This window comes from Dreissena polymorpha, chromosome 12 (assembly GCF_020536995.1).
Source record: "Dreissena polymorpha isolate Duluth1 chromosome 12, UMN_Dpol_1.0, whole genome shotgun sequence".
Classification (NCBI taxonomy): Eukaryota; Metazoa; Mollusca; class Bivalvia; order Myida; family Dreissenidae; genus Dreissena; species Dreissena polymorpha.
Window position 1 is genome coordinate 39027545 of NC_068366.1, and position 14922 is coordinate 39042466.

Below are 14922 nucleotides of genomic sequence, written 5' to 3' on the forward strand. Positions count from 1 at the left end.
AACTAGCTACCGTTGTTGAATATAGTGAAATTTTATCACAATTGGTCGATTTTCCATTTGCGGGGTTTCCTAAGCGATGAGCGCTATCAATGGTTATGGCTTCCTCAATGCAGAGTTGTTCAGATATGATATGTCACAATGACTTCGCACTTCTCATGCGGTGTTTTTATAACCCCGTAAAACACAAGATTTTCTCGCATACTTCTAGCTTTCAGGTCATTTTCGAAAACACCTCATTGTATGGAGATAATACTCATTTTTATCGCAATGCCTATATTGTATAATTTACATTGACAATAACCGATCTCTTTTTTTCAAATCAATGAGCGGATAAGAATAATCAACAAAGTGTTTACGGGCTTAATCATACCATTACATAACATTTATTACACATACAACAGCATATATTGCACATTTAAAGCCTAATCAATCAATCGTCTCCTTTCAACGATTGTTTTCTCACATTTTATCAGCTGTATTATTGTATTCAAATCGAATATGTATGGTGGCGAATGCTCGGAGGATGTGATTATCATGATGCCGAATGTCAATGTGGACAATTTGATCGGGTGCCGATTGTCCAGGCTTACAAATTTACGAGATTCCGATTGTCCGGGTATGCAAACAATTAACACGCAGGGAGCCATTTGCCTGGGTGCCGTCCGTCCAACAATTCAAGCACATAAACGCATATGGTCTTCTTTGTTAAATTTTAGAGGTTTTATCTGCTTATTAGAAAAGGTTAAGTTGTTCTGGAAGACATCTTGTTTTTTTACAGAACATTTGTCAGTACAACAATAAAATGTTCGAAGTCATTATTAAGTTGTTAAAGTTCTTTATTAAACCATATTTCTTTTTTTCTGTTAAAAATACTTAAAAAGTTCACACTTAAGTAATCAGCCATGGATCATTTATACACAATCGAAGAGTTGTATCATTCCGATCATGAATAAATGTGTCGGCTAAAATTTTACTTAAAACCTTTCTTACATAAGTGAATGTTAAATTTTCATTACGGATAAAACTACTTGTATAATGATTCTATTTACAAGTGCTAATTTTACTCATATTAAATCAATGCAAAATTAAGTTCACTTTTTATTATCAAGAAATTCAGTTTTATTATTTAAATATATAATTTGAATCGATCTTTGAGTTGGTAAAAGTAATTATAACTTCAAGCATTTTAAAGTAATGTGCACTTTAAGGTAGCGTACCCCTTATGATTTCCCGCAATTTATTTTACGATCATTGCCGATCTTCAATGATCGGTTATTTCCGAGAGATGCATTTTATTTTTTTCAAACTTCGAATTTTGATATTTACGTAATTCCTTTAGAATACATTATTTTCCCATTAAATATTGACTTTGATCCAAATATCATCTGAAAAAATGCGAATTCGCGATTTCTTCAAAGATCGACGAGCCTTTTTACCTGTTTACTTATGGATATCTAATTTAAACTCGCACTAATGTGAAGTTGTCATGGCCGAGTGGTTAAGGCGATAGACAATAAATCTTTTGGGTTCTTCCCGCGCAGGTTCGAATCCTGCCGACATCGCATACCTTTTGCGACGCGTTTTATTTATTTTCTAACGTTATTTGATTTAATATAGCATAAAAGCTAAGTTTATTGTTAAATATGTTGAAATTTTTATGTACATCCTTATTTTTTTTAAATTAAAACTACGTTATGGCTAAAGTGGGTGATTTACTGCTGAAAATACGAATGATGCATGTTGCATTGTTATTTTTATTTTAAAAAGTAAACGGTAAATCTGACTATTTCTTGGTATTTTTGCTGTATATAGTGTTTCTATAAAAACTACGTTTAAAATATAACTTAAATGATACTATTTTGAATTTTATGACACTTTGTTTTTAACCGACCCAATTTTTACTTGACTGAAATCACATACATTTCATGGCGCTCTTCCATAGATAAAAATTTGTAAAAAATAAATATCTATAAAAGAATACTTATTTCATCTTGTTTAAACTTTAAACACCTTTACTGCATCTGTACACACCAAGTGCATGCCCATATTTGGAAATTTTAAAGTATTATGAAACTTTTATATACCCCAGGGGTGAAAATAAACTAGACAAAAGCCGAGCGTGGGGGTGGTTTTGAAAAAATCGGTATATTTTTTTCAAAAGCATGGAAAGCCTACCTACAAATTTGTATGTAGTTCAGTGAAATGATGCTGATTAAAAAAATAATTAATTAGATTAGATTTGGATATGTGCCCATTAGGGGTGCGCTACCTTAAGTATTTATGAGTAAATTTCTTTAAAACGTAATATCTCATTGTCGTTTTAGTGCTCCAACTAACTTAATATCAGGACGTAGCGACGGTTCCCCCCATTAGGATGCACCCCGCTGCTCTTTATGCCGCCCTGTCTTTGTTCTTATCCTTAATATCGGTGTGCGGTAAAAATGCCAGAGGTAAAAATGCCATAGGTAAAAATGCCAGAGGTAAGAAACGCAATAGGTAAAAATGCCAGAAGTAAAGTGGTAAAAATGCCATAGGTAAAAATGCCAGAGGTAAAAATGCCATAGGTAAAAATGCCATAGGTAAAAATGACAGATGCTATATAGTAAAGTAGAGTTTTGAGCAATATTTTTAAGGATATTGAGAACAGGTTTTGTTGGAATAACATTCTATGTTTATGTTACTTATTACATTTTTTTACTAATTGAACATGCTATATTTATTCTAAATTTATACTGTAATTTAATGTGTGTTTTTTTCGTAATTTATTCATTATGTTTATTGAGCAATAGGATAATTAATATTGGATATATTAAATTAGAGTCAATAACATTGACTTTTTTGCATACCCCTCAATGTCTTGATAAATTGTATAAACTTTCAGCTAGCAATATAGGTCGACAAGAAATGCAAGAACAAACCAAGACACATTTGCATCTTTAATTTCAGGTCTCTAGATTTTCTGAGAGCGCGCTCTTTCGGTAATAGTACCAAAAGCGATATGCAGTTAAATATTATATACAAAATTTCAGTGGTGGGGAAAAAATTAACTCTCTAATAAATCTATATATTATCGGCTCTAAGTTTAAATGCTTTAATACAGAAATAAGCTAGACGTATCAATACATATTTTCTGGTCTCATTTAATAATAAATGTAAACATAATCACCATCAAAACCCTGCTTGTTTGTCACATTGCTTTAATAATTTATTGTCCTCAAAAATCAAAAGATTAAGTTCCAACAATAAAAATCAAACAGCTTTTAAAAGGAATATAACATGTTCAATTAAAAAAATGTTTCCGTAACGTAAGCAAAGAATGTAATTCCTACAATACTCAATATCCTGAAAAAAATTTGCTCAAAACTCTATTTTACTAAATAACATCTGGCATTTTTACCTCTGGCATTTTTACCACTTTACTTCTGGCATTTTTACCTCTGTCATTTTTACCTCTGGCATTTTTACCTATGGCATTTTTACCTCTGGCATTTTTTCCCACATTCTTAATATCAATAAACATTACCCAACACGCTCCCGCTGCCGCTCCAGATGTGTCCAAAGATCTGTCTATTAGCAAAATAGAATGGTAACATCGAGGGAAAACTCCGGAAGGTCTTGTGTTATCTCACCCGCCGCACTCTGTTGTCTGGCGTTATCACGCGTTTTCAGCGTGTATTCCAGTACACATGCATTTATGACACGCGCAACACATTTCTTATATTAATTAACATTTTTTCAAACAAAAAAGATGTAAGCTTATACATAATAGATGTAAAATATGTGTCTCTCAAGCAATATGAAACCGACCATTCGTAATAGTGAAGACCGAGTTAACGTTTTTACAAGTTTTGAGTACGTCTTTTTCTAGCCATAAATACACTTTCTGTTGTTAGGTTTAATGATGCTTGATATCTAAAGCAAGCTAAATATGAAAACATGCTGTTTATTCTATTCTAAAGTTTAACTTTCTGAATACTGAAAAGGTTAAATAAGCAAAATAAGCTGTTCGTTTCCAACTAATTAACAAAATACTTAATATGCATTAGTAACCTATTTAGTGCTTATATGTGGTCATTATATTAAATATGCTGATAAACAGGCTAGGTGTATTGTATAAGCTTTATATCGTATCATATTTTATAAACTTGCTAAATATGCTTAATTGGCTGTATGCTTTAAAACCTATAACTTAAACTTTCTCAAAAGGCTATAACGACTCTCTGTTAATCGTATCTATAACATAATTTATATGCTTAATAACATGTTTAAGCATCTTAAAAGGATAAATGTGCCAAAATATGCTGTACATTGTATCGTATTTTATATAATTGATATATAGGCTGATAACAGGTTAAAAAAGCCAAATAGGATTTATGTTCAAAGAATTTAATAAACTTGTTAAAAATGCTAAATAGGCTGTATTTTAATCCCATTTATTTAACATGTTTATTATGCTTAATTATCTGTTATAGGCTGCTATAACGGCTAAATAGTCTAATTTTTTCATAATTTTCAAACTTGCCGAATATGCTGCGAAATAGATAAGATGTGCCGAAAAAAGTATGTTGTCACATGTTTAATAAACTTGCTAAATTGGCAATATTTCAATCCTTTTTTTAACTTGCTAACTATGCTTACTGACTTAAATAGAATGTTAAATAGGACAGACAGACAGACAGACAGACAGACAGACAGACAGACAGACAGACAGACAGACAGACAGACAGACAGACAGACAGACAGACAGACAGACAGACAGACAGACAGACAGACAGACAGACAGACAGACAGACAGACATACAGACAGACAGACAGACAGACAGACAGACAGACAGACAGACAGACAGACAGACAGACAGACAGACAGACAGACAGACAGACAGACAGACAGACAGACAGACAGACAGACAGACAGACAGACAGACAGACAGACAGACAGACAGACAGACAGACAGACAGACAGACAGACAGACAGACAGACAGACAGACAGACAGACAGACAGACAGACAGACAGACAGACAACAGACAGACAGACAGACAGACAGACAGACAGACAGACAGACAGACAGACAGACAGACAGACAGACAGACAGACAGACAGACAGACAGACAGACAGACAGACAGACAGAACAGTTTATTCATAGTTATACATAAGTACATCGTCTTAATACACAAATATACACATTATATCCTGTCACTTAAATAGGTATAACAAAATTACATTACATCACATAAATGGTTATTTAAGAATACAAATATAAATAAACACAATCAATTGCAAGATTACGTAAATTCCAGCAAAGCGGTATTGAATTGTTTTTAAACATAACATTACATAAATGGACATTTAAGAATATGCTGATAAACAGGCTATATAAATAAACATGATAAATTTCAAGAATACGTAAATTCCATCAAATCGGTAATGAAATTTTAAACATAACATAACATCAATGATCATTTAAAAATACAAATATATATGAACACAATCAATTGCAAGTATACGTACATTCCATCAAAGCGGTAATGATTTTTTTTTAAACATAACATAACATAAATGGTCATTTAAGAATACAAAAATAAATAAACAAAATCAATTGCAAGAATACGTAAATTCCATCAAAGCGGTAATAAATATTTTTAAACAACATATTTAGAATTGTATTTCTTATAGCAAGAGCTTCCTTCATATATTTACATACATTTGATATAACTGATTTGTCACATGAAACTAATAACTTTTGGAATTTATATACAGATGTGTTTATACAAAATTACGGCATATATATATATATGTTTTCCTTAAATCAGTGTAACATCGGCATATACATATACAATGGTATTCATCTTCTAAATCCAAGTCATTGCAACATAAACAATAACGTTCATTACGTGGTATATTATTTTGGGCGTATCTCCAAGTTTGGATTCTCAAAGGATGTGCAGAGACTCTTAATCTTACAAAAAAATAGTCGTAGTCGTCTAGGAAGTAAATCTAAATATGTTTCATATTCCAAACAGCTTTTAATAATTTTATAATTAACTAATACAGTACTATTATTCATTTTACCGTAGCATTCTTGTTTAAAATTGTCAACAAGTCTACATTTGAACTTGCTAATAAAACTATTAACCTGTACAACGTTTGGATTTTCAAAGACATAACCAAATCCAAAATTATTTAACATGTTCTTGACATTTGAGACCCAGTTTGTATAACCTTTATAACAATCGCTCAAGGCTTGTTTGTACACAGTGTTCATTATGATATTATCATTGTTCAGAACTTTAAACCAATATTTAATAATCTTAACACACCTGTTTACATACAATGGATATCTACCAAATTCTTCATAAATAGCTACATTACATGTATTTTTTTTAACCTGTAATAATCGTTTGCAAAATTTTAAATGTATGCGTTCAATATCATTTGACTTTGTGAATCCCCATATTTCTGACAAAGTGGCAGACAACAGGGAGGAAACTGTCATGGACAGATATCTGGAAGTACCAGTTTTTTCAACTGCAGTTCCTGATCCGGGCAGTTTATGATGTCTTGCCAACACCGGCGAATCTCCAGAGATGGGGGCTGATAGAAACAGCAGAATGCACCCTACGTGGAGGAAGAGCTACCCTGGACCACATCTTGTCCTCGTGTAAGGAAGCACTTGCCCAGGGGAGATACCGCTGGAGACATGACCAGGTACTCCGAGAGGTAGCGGATACACTTGAGAGACACAAGAAGAAGGCACGAGTACATGCAGGGGCAAAGCACATCAACTTTGTACCAGCAGGGACAGTAATGAAGGGTACAAAGGGAGGACATCCGAGTATCCTTAACGGCACAAATGACTGGGAACTACGGGCAGATCTTATGAAACAGCTGCAGTTTCCAGACATTGTCCACACTACCCTACGCCCAGACATTGTGATGGTCTCCGGAAAGACAAAGAAGATCATCCTGGTAGAGCTGACTGTCCCGTGGGAAGAAAGATGTACTCAGGCACATGAGAGAAAGAAGGCCAAGTACGAAGATCTCGTCCAGGAATGTAGAGAGGCCGGGTGGAGAGCATGGAACTACCCGATTGAAGTGGGATGCAGAGGGTTTCCTGCACCATCGCTGGGAAAGATGTTCCAGGATATGGGAATAGAGGGACAGGCGAGAAAGCTGGCCATTAAGAAGGTATCACAGGCAGCAGAAAGAAGCTCCAGCTGGCTGTGGCTAAGGAGGAACGCCAGTAGCTGGAAGCCATCCACTAATGGGTAGTGTCTGATCAACACTGCCGCCCGCCACTTAGAGCTTGTCCTAGGTTTAAAAGGGCGAAACAAGCAATGACAAGTGGTACCTAGCTGATGACATTAGTGGAAAGCAGTTTATCTGTATTTTACAACATGAAGCATAGCTTAATATGGAGCCAACAAAATGGTCGAACAACTGACAAAATATTTTTGGTTTTATGTCAAAATCTTTGCATTTAAAGGGATCTTTTCACGCTTTGGTAAATTGACAAAATTGAAAAAAGTTGTTTCAGATTCGCAAATTTTCGTTTTAGTTATGATATTTGTGAGAAAACAGTAATACTGAACATTTACCATGGTCTAGCCATTATATGCATCTTTTGACGATTTTAAAACCTAAAAATTATAAAGCGTTGCAACGCGAAACGATTGAATAATTTGGAGAGTTCTGTTTTTGTCGTTAAATTTTGTGAAACTACGAAGATTGCTTATATAAGGTATAAAATACGTTCAAAATGTGTATACGGCGGAATAGCTCAGTAGGATAAAGCGTTTTTACTTCAGGACTCTGGCAGGACTCCAGGGGTCACTGGTTCGAAACCTGGTCCGGGCAATGTTCTTTTCCTTTTTTTAATTTTATTCTTGATTTTTTACTGGAGCTTTTACGATCCAATGTTTACATTTATCGATATAAAGCATTTAATGAATATGTTAAAAAATGCCAAAATCTGTGAAAAGGCCCCTTTAAACAATAATGTATTTGTTGCCTTAAGGGCCTTTCCAACCAAATGTTCCTGGTTTAATGTAAAATTTCCCGTATAATACAAAACCGTTCCTAAATAGTTAAAGTTATCAACCACTTCAATATCATTACCATTGTATTTCTATTTTTAGCTCACCTGAGCGATAGCTCGAGGTGAGCTATTGTGATCACTCAGCGTCCGGCGTCCGTCCGTCCGTCCGTCCGTCTGTAAATAATTTGTAAACATCTTCTTCTACTAAACCATTGAGCCAATTTCAACTAAATTTCATGTGGAGCATCCCTAGGTCATGGGACAAAAGAATTGTTAAAAAAAATTTGATCACATAACCAAGATGGCCGCCATGACCATATATGGTAAAAACCTTAAAAAATCTTCTTGTCAGAAACCGCTCATCAGATTTTCAAAAAATTTCACAGGGATGACCTTTGAGGGCTCCCCTGAAAAAGTTGTTCAAAGAAATTTGATTCGTCAAAAAACATGGCCGCAGGAGCTCGTTGAACTTTGCATGTTTATTCGTTTTTGCCTATTTTGTGAAAACTTTCAAAAATCTTCCACATTTTTTGTCCGATCCTTTCCAAATTTGCACAGTGTCTTTATATCAATGAGAACACGAACCCTACAAAAATGAGCATTATTGGTCCATGAAGTACAGAATTACCTCCCCTTGAATTGAGAAAATGGTGTTTATGCAATAAAGTCCAAATTTTTCATCCAATTCTTTCCAAACTTGTAAGGATTTAGCATGGTTCAAACAAGGGAAACAACTACAGTTTATGCATGTTCTTTTTATTACAGATTTGCCTCCCTTTAATTCATTCAAAATCTCATTTTACAGCAGAGATTCCAAATCTGACCTGTAAATGAGCCCCATATTTACTGCTGGTGCTATGTTACCTTTTCCCATTTGATCATTCTTAAGTATTGGTCTTGTAATGCTGCTACTGCTACTGCTACTGCTACTGCTACTACTACTACTACTACTACTACTACTTCTACTACTACTACTACTACTACTACTACTACTACTACTACTACTACTACTACTACTTCTACTACTACTACTACTACTACTACTACTTCTACTACTACTACCACTACTACTACTACTACTACTACTACTACTACTACTACTACTACTACTACTACTACTACTACTACTAGTACTACTACTACTAGTACTACTACCACCACCACCACCAACACCACCACCACCACGTCTACTATTACTACTTCTACTACTACTGCCACTACTACTACTACTTTTACCACTACTACTACTACTACTACTACTACTACTACCACTACTACTACTACTACTACTACTACTACTACTTCTACTACTACTTCTACTACTACTACTACTACTACTACTTCTACTACTACTACTACTACTACTACTACTACTACTACTACTACTACAACTACTATTACTACTACTACTACTACTACTACTACTACTACTACTACTACTACTACTACTACTACTACTACTACTACTACTACTACTACTACTACTACTACTACTACTACTACACCACCACCACCACCACCACCACCACCACCACCATTCACAGTGACAAAAAACGTATTCACACAATGGCTGCTACTACAACTTATAGCCCATATAGGGGGGCATGCATGTTTTACAAACAGCCCTTGTTTCTATGGGATTTTAACCACAACTGTTCATGTTTATCTCCGACACATATTTTTAGGTCACCTGTCATGAAGTGACACGGTGAGCTTATGTGATCGTGTGATGTCCGGCGTCCGTTGTGCGTGCCTGCGTGTGTCCGTGCGTCCGTCCGTCAACAATTTGTTTGTGTAGACAGTAGAGGTTACAGTTTGCATCCAATCTTGATGAAATTTGGTCAAAATGTTTATCTTGATGAAATCCGGTTTGGGATTGTATTTGGGTCATCTCGGGTCAAAAACAAGGTCACTAGGTCAAATAATAGAACAACCTTCTGTAGACAATAGAGGTCACAGTTTTCATCCAATCTTTATGAAATTTGGTCAGAATGTTTATCTTGATGAAATCTGGGTTGGGATTTTATTTGGGTCATCTGGGGTCAAAAACTAGGTCACTAGGTCAAATAATAGAAAAACCTTGTGTAGACATTAGAGATCACAGTTTTCATCCAACCTTTATGAAATTTGGTCAGAATTCTTGATGAAATCTGGGTGGGATTGTATTTGGGTCATCTGGGGTAAAAATCTAGGTCAAATAAATAGAAAAACCTTGTGTTGACAATAGAGGTCACAGTTTTCATCCAATATTTATGAACTGTGGTCAGAATGTTTATCTTGATGAAATCTGGATTGGGATTGTATTTGGGTCATCTAGAGTCAGGAACTAGGTCACTAGGTCAAATCATAGAAAAACATTGTGTAGACAATAGAGGTCATAGTTTTCATCTGATCTTAATGAGTCAGGTGAGCGATTCAGGGCCATCATGGCCCTCTTGTTCGTTTTGTTTTAATCCCCCCTCTTCCGAAATACCATAATCTTCGTTTTTGCAGTGTTAACATTTAGCCCCAAAGAATTGCAATATAAATATAAATTGTCTAAGTGTGTTTGAACTTCGGCAGGTGACTTGCCTAAAATAGCCATGTCATCAGCAAATAATAATAAAATTAACAAAATATCATCTATATTCAAACCAGAGTTAATGTTGTCTTGAAGGTAAAGATATAATAGGCTATATGTGCTGAATCTGTTCAACACAAAAGCTTAAAAGGCTTCATTTGCATCATATGCTGTTTAAAAGGCTAAATAGGATGTATGATTCGATCTATTTAATTAACTTGCAAAACAAAATACATTGTACACAGAACGCTAAAAATGCTTAAACGCTAAATAGGATGTTTATTTCATTCTATTTCATATACTTGCTAAATATGCTAAATAGGATTCTAAATAAGCTAAAATGCTCAATAGAATGCATTTTACGTCTTTTATAAACTTGCTTAATATGCTAACGGGCTTAACAAGCTGATAAATGTGCTAACTAGAATGTATGTTTCCAAATATTAACTAAACTTGATGAATAGGCTAAATAGGATATATATTATAACATTAATAATAAACTTTCTATATAGGCTTAAAACTGCATCCGATATAGCTTGTTTGACCTCTTTAGCAGCTATTTCAGCCTTTTGAGCAAGGAAGAATGTTTAAACCTTTAAAAAAAACTTTTTTAATTCGCTTAATAGACTGAAAAAGGCTATTAAATAGGCTTAATATCATATTTGTTTCAACATAGTTAATAAACCTGCTTAATTATTTAAACAGGCCGAGTAATATGGATATTAAACTTATTTAATAAAATTGTAAAATAATTATGCTAAACAGGCTGAGAAGGCTGTTAAATAGGCTAAATAGGCATTATAGGATATATGTTTTAACACATGTAGTAAACTTGCTATATACTAGCAGCCTGAATATCGGAAACGGACTTGAAATGATGAGACATCACAGTGTGGGGATCGGGTGTGAAAAGGACATCAAAAATGGTTTACGTTATGCTGTTTTAAAACTGTAAAACTTACTACATATTTTTGTCCTTATTTACGATTTATTTTTCGAATCGGTCCATGCAGCATTTACAAACATGTAGGTAATTGTATCGGTAAATAAACTTTAATAAACTATTTTGCATAGCATCGGTTACACATACATAATGCACCGGTAACAAAACAAAAACTGCACGAGACTTCGCAGATTAAACATACCGGCTCAGATGAGTTTTGGAGCTTGCAGAGGAGGCTTCAACATGATTAGATTTTCGTATGTCAATTTAAATTAAACTTGTAAAATGACGCGCTAACAGCACTGTTTACTTTCTAAGCTATTTATGTCGACAGTTAAATATGTCGACAGAGAACAGAGCAGAGCACAAAACTAACGTTAGAAAAAATGAAATAAATTAATTGTATCGTGAGCTGTTTTAATTTATTATAGTATATATTCATAGCGCCGATTCTTTGAGACACGAGCCTTGTATAACAACCTAACAACCTAATGTCTGAATAGGAACCTACACTGTTTTTAAATAAAATTGAATGATGATACAAATTTAAGATAAGCATGCACTAGGACGCTTTCGGGTGATAACTCTTGTTTATCCGAAAGTTGCTCTTAGATGCCGTAGATAAATACCACATAATACGCTACATAGTACGTCTCCCTGACGCCGACCCGAATGAAAATCCCAGGCCAAAACTAGGTCAGCCCGACAGAAAGCCAACGGGAGATCAGCGTACATTAGGTCGCTTCACGGGGATAACTCGTTTCTATCCGACAGGGGCCCAAAAAGGTACATACCCAATCGTGGTGGATGTAGCGCATAATACGCCTAATAGGATGTATGTTCGTCCCCTGATGCCGACCATAACAACAACCACTGGCAGAACATAGGTCCGACAGGCAGCAGACTTTAGATCTGCTTTTAATATGTCGCTTCGAGGGGATAACTCTATTTTGTCCGAAATTATCCATCCTGATACCGACCCTAATTAAACCCCCTCAATGGAAAATGACGTTTACCAGTAATACGCTTAATAGGCTGTATGTGACTCCGACCCTAATTAAAAGTCCCGACCGAAGCTAGGTGAGCCCGACAGGAACTCGACGGAATGCCAGCGTGAACTAGGTTGCTTCCAGGGGATAACTCTTGTTTGGCCAAAAAGGGCCCTTTAAGGGACATACCCGCTCACTGGATAATGACGCATGCGAGAAATAGGCTAAATAGGCTGCATGCACGGACGACCCTAATGAAAAGTCCCGACCGAAATTAATTCAGCCCGATAGGTAGTCGACGGCAGATCAGCGTGCACTATGTCTCTTCCAGGGGATAACCCTTATTTGGCCGAAAGGGGCCCTTTAAGGTTCATCACCATTCACAGGCGAAATGACGCGTAATAAGGTTAATAGGCTGCACCTGACTCCGACCCAAATCAAAAGTCCCGGTCAAAACTAGGTAAGCCCGACTAGCAGTCGACGGCAGATCAGCGTGCACTAGGTTGCTTCCGGTGAATATATCTTGTTTCGCCCAAAGGGGCCGTTAAAGGGGTATACCCACTCATTGGAAAATGACGCATACGGAAAATAGGCTAAATAGGCTGCATGCACGACCAACCCTAATGAAAAGTCCCGGCCGAAAGTAGTACAGCCCGATAGGCTGTCAGCGGCTGGTCAGCTTGCACTAAGTCGCTTCCGGGTGATAACTCTTGTTCGTCCGAAAGGGGCCCTTAAAAGGGCTTACCCACTCACAGACAAAACGATGCGTAATACGCTAAAAAGGCTGCCTCTGACTCCGACCTTAATTAAAAGTCCCGGCCGAAACTTTTTCAGTCCGACAGAAAGTCGACGGAAGATCGCTTCCGGGGGATAACTCTAATTGGGCTGAAATGGGCCCTTTAAGGGACATAACCATTCGCAGGCAAAATGACGCGTAATAAGCTTAATAGGCTGCACCTGACTCCGACCCTAAGCAAAATTCCCGGTCAAATTTAGGTCAGCTCAATAGGCAGTCGACGGCAGATCAACGCGCACCAGGTTGCTTCCGGGGGATAACTCTTGTTTCGCCCAAAGAGGCCCTTAAAGGTGTATACCCACTCATTGGAAAATGACGCATACGAGAAATAGGCTAAATAGGCTGCATGCACGACCAACCCTAATGAAAAGTCCCGGCCGAAAGTAGTTCAGCCCGATAGGCAGTCAGCGGTTGGTCAGCTTGCACTAGGTCGCTTCCGGGAAATATCTCTTGTTCGTCCGAAAAGGACCTTAAAGGGGGATAACCCACTTACAGACAAAATAACGCGTTATACACTAAATAGGCTTCACCTGACTCCGACCCTAATTAAAAGTCCCGGCTGAAACTATGTCAACCCTACAGGCAGTCGACGGCAGATCAGCGTGCACAAGGTCGCTTCCGGAGGATAACTCTTTTAAGGCCAAAAGGGGCCCTTAAAGGAAGCATACCAGCTCACTGGAAAATGACGCTTTCGACAAATAGACTAAAAACGCTGCATGCACGGCCGGTCGCTTTCGGGGGATAACTCTTATTCGTCCGAAATGTGCTCTTAAAGGAGCATACACAATAACAGGAAAAATGACGCGTAATACGCTGTTTTGGGTGCAACTAACTCCGATGCTATTTAAAAGACCAGGACGAAACTTTTTCAGCCGACAGGCTGTCGACCGCAGGTCAGCGTGCACTAGGTTGCTTCCGGGAGATAACTCTTGTTTGACCGAAAGGGGCCCTTAAAGGGATATATCCACGCACTGGAAAATGACGCATACGAGAAATAGGCTAAATAGGCTGCTCGTGACTCCACCCCTTATTTAAAGTCCGAACCGAAACTAGGTGATCCCGACAGGCAGTCGATGGCAGGTCGTGTGCACTAGGTCGGTTCCGGGAGATAGATCTTGTTCGACCGAAAGGAGCCCTTAAATGGGCATACCCGTTGACTGGAAAATGACGCATGCGAGAAATATGCTAAATAGGGTACATGCACGGCCGACCCTTATTAAAATTCACGGCCGAAACTAGCCCAGCCCGACAGGCAGCCGACGGGAGTTCAGCGTGCACTAGGTCGCTTCCGGGGGATAACTCTTGTTTGTCCGAAATGGGCCCTTAAAGGTACATACCCACTCTATATGACAATAGAGCCTAAAACGCTAAATAGGCTGTACGTGACGCCGACCCTCATCAAAACCCCTGGCCGAAACTAGATCAGCCCGATAGGCAGCCGACGGGAGTTCAGCGTGCACAAGGTCGCTTCCCGGGGATAACTCTTGTTTGTCCGAAATGAGCCCTAAAAGGTGCATATCCACTCTTTATGACAAGAGCATAATACGCTAAATAGGCTGTACATGACGCCGAACCTAACTAAAATCCCGGGCCGAA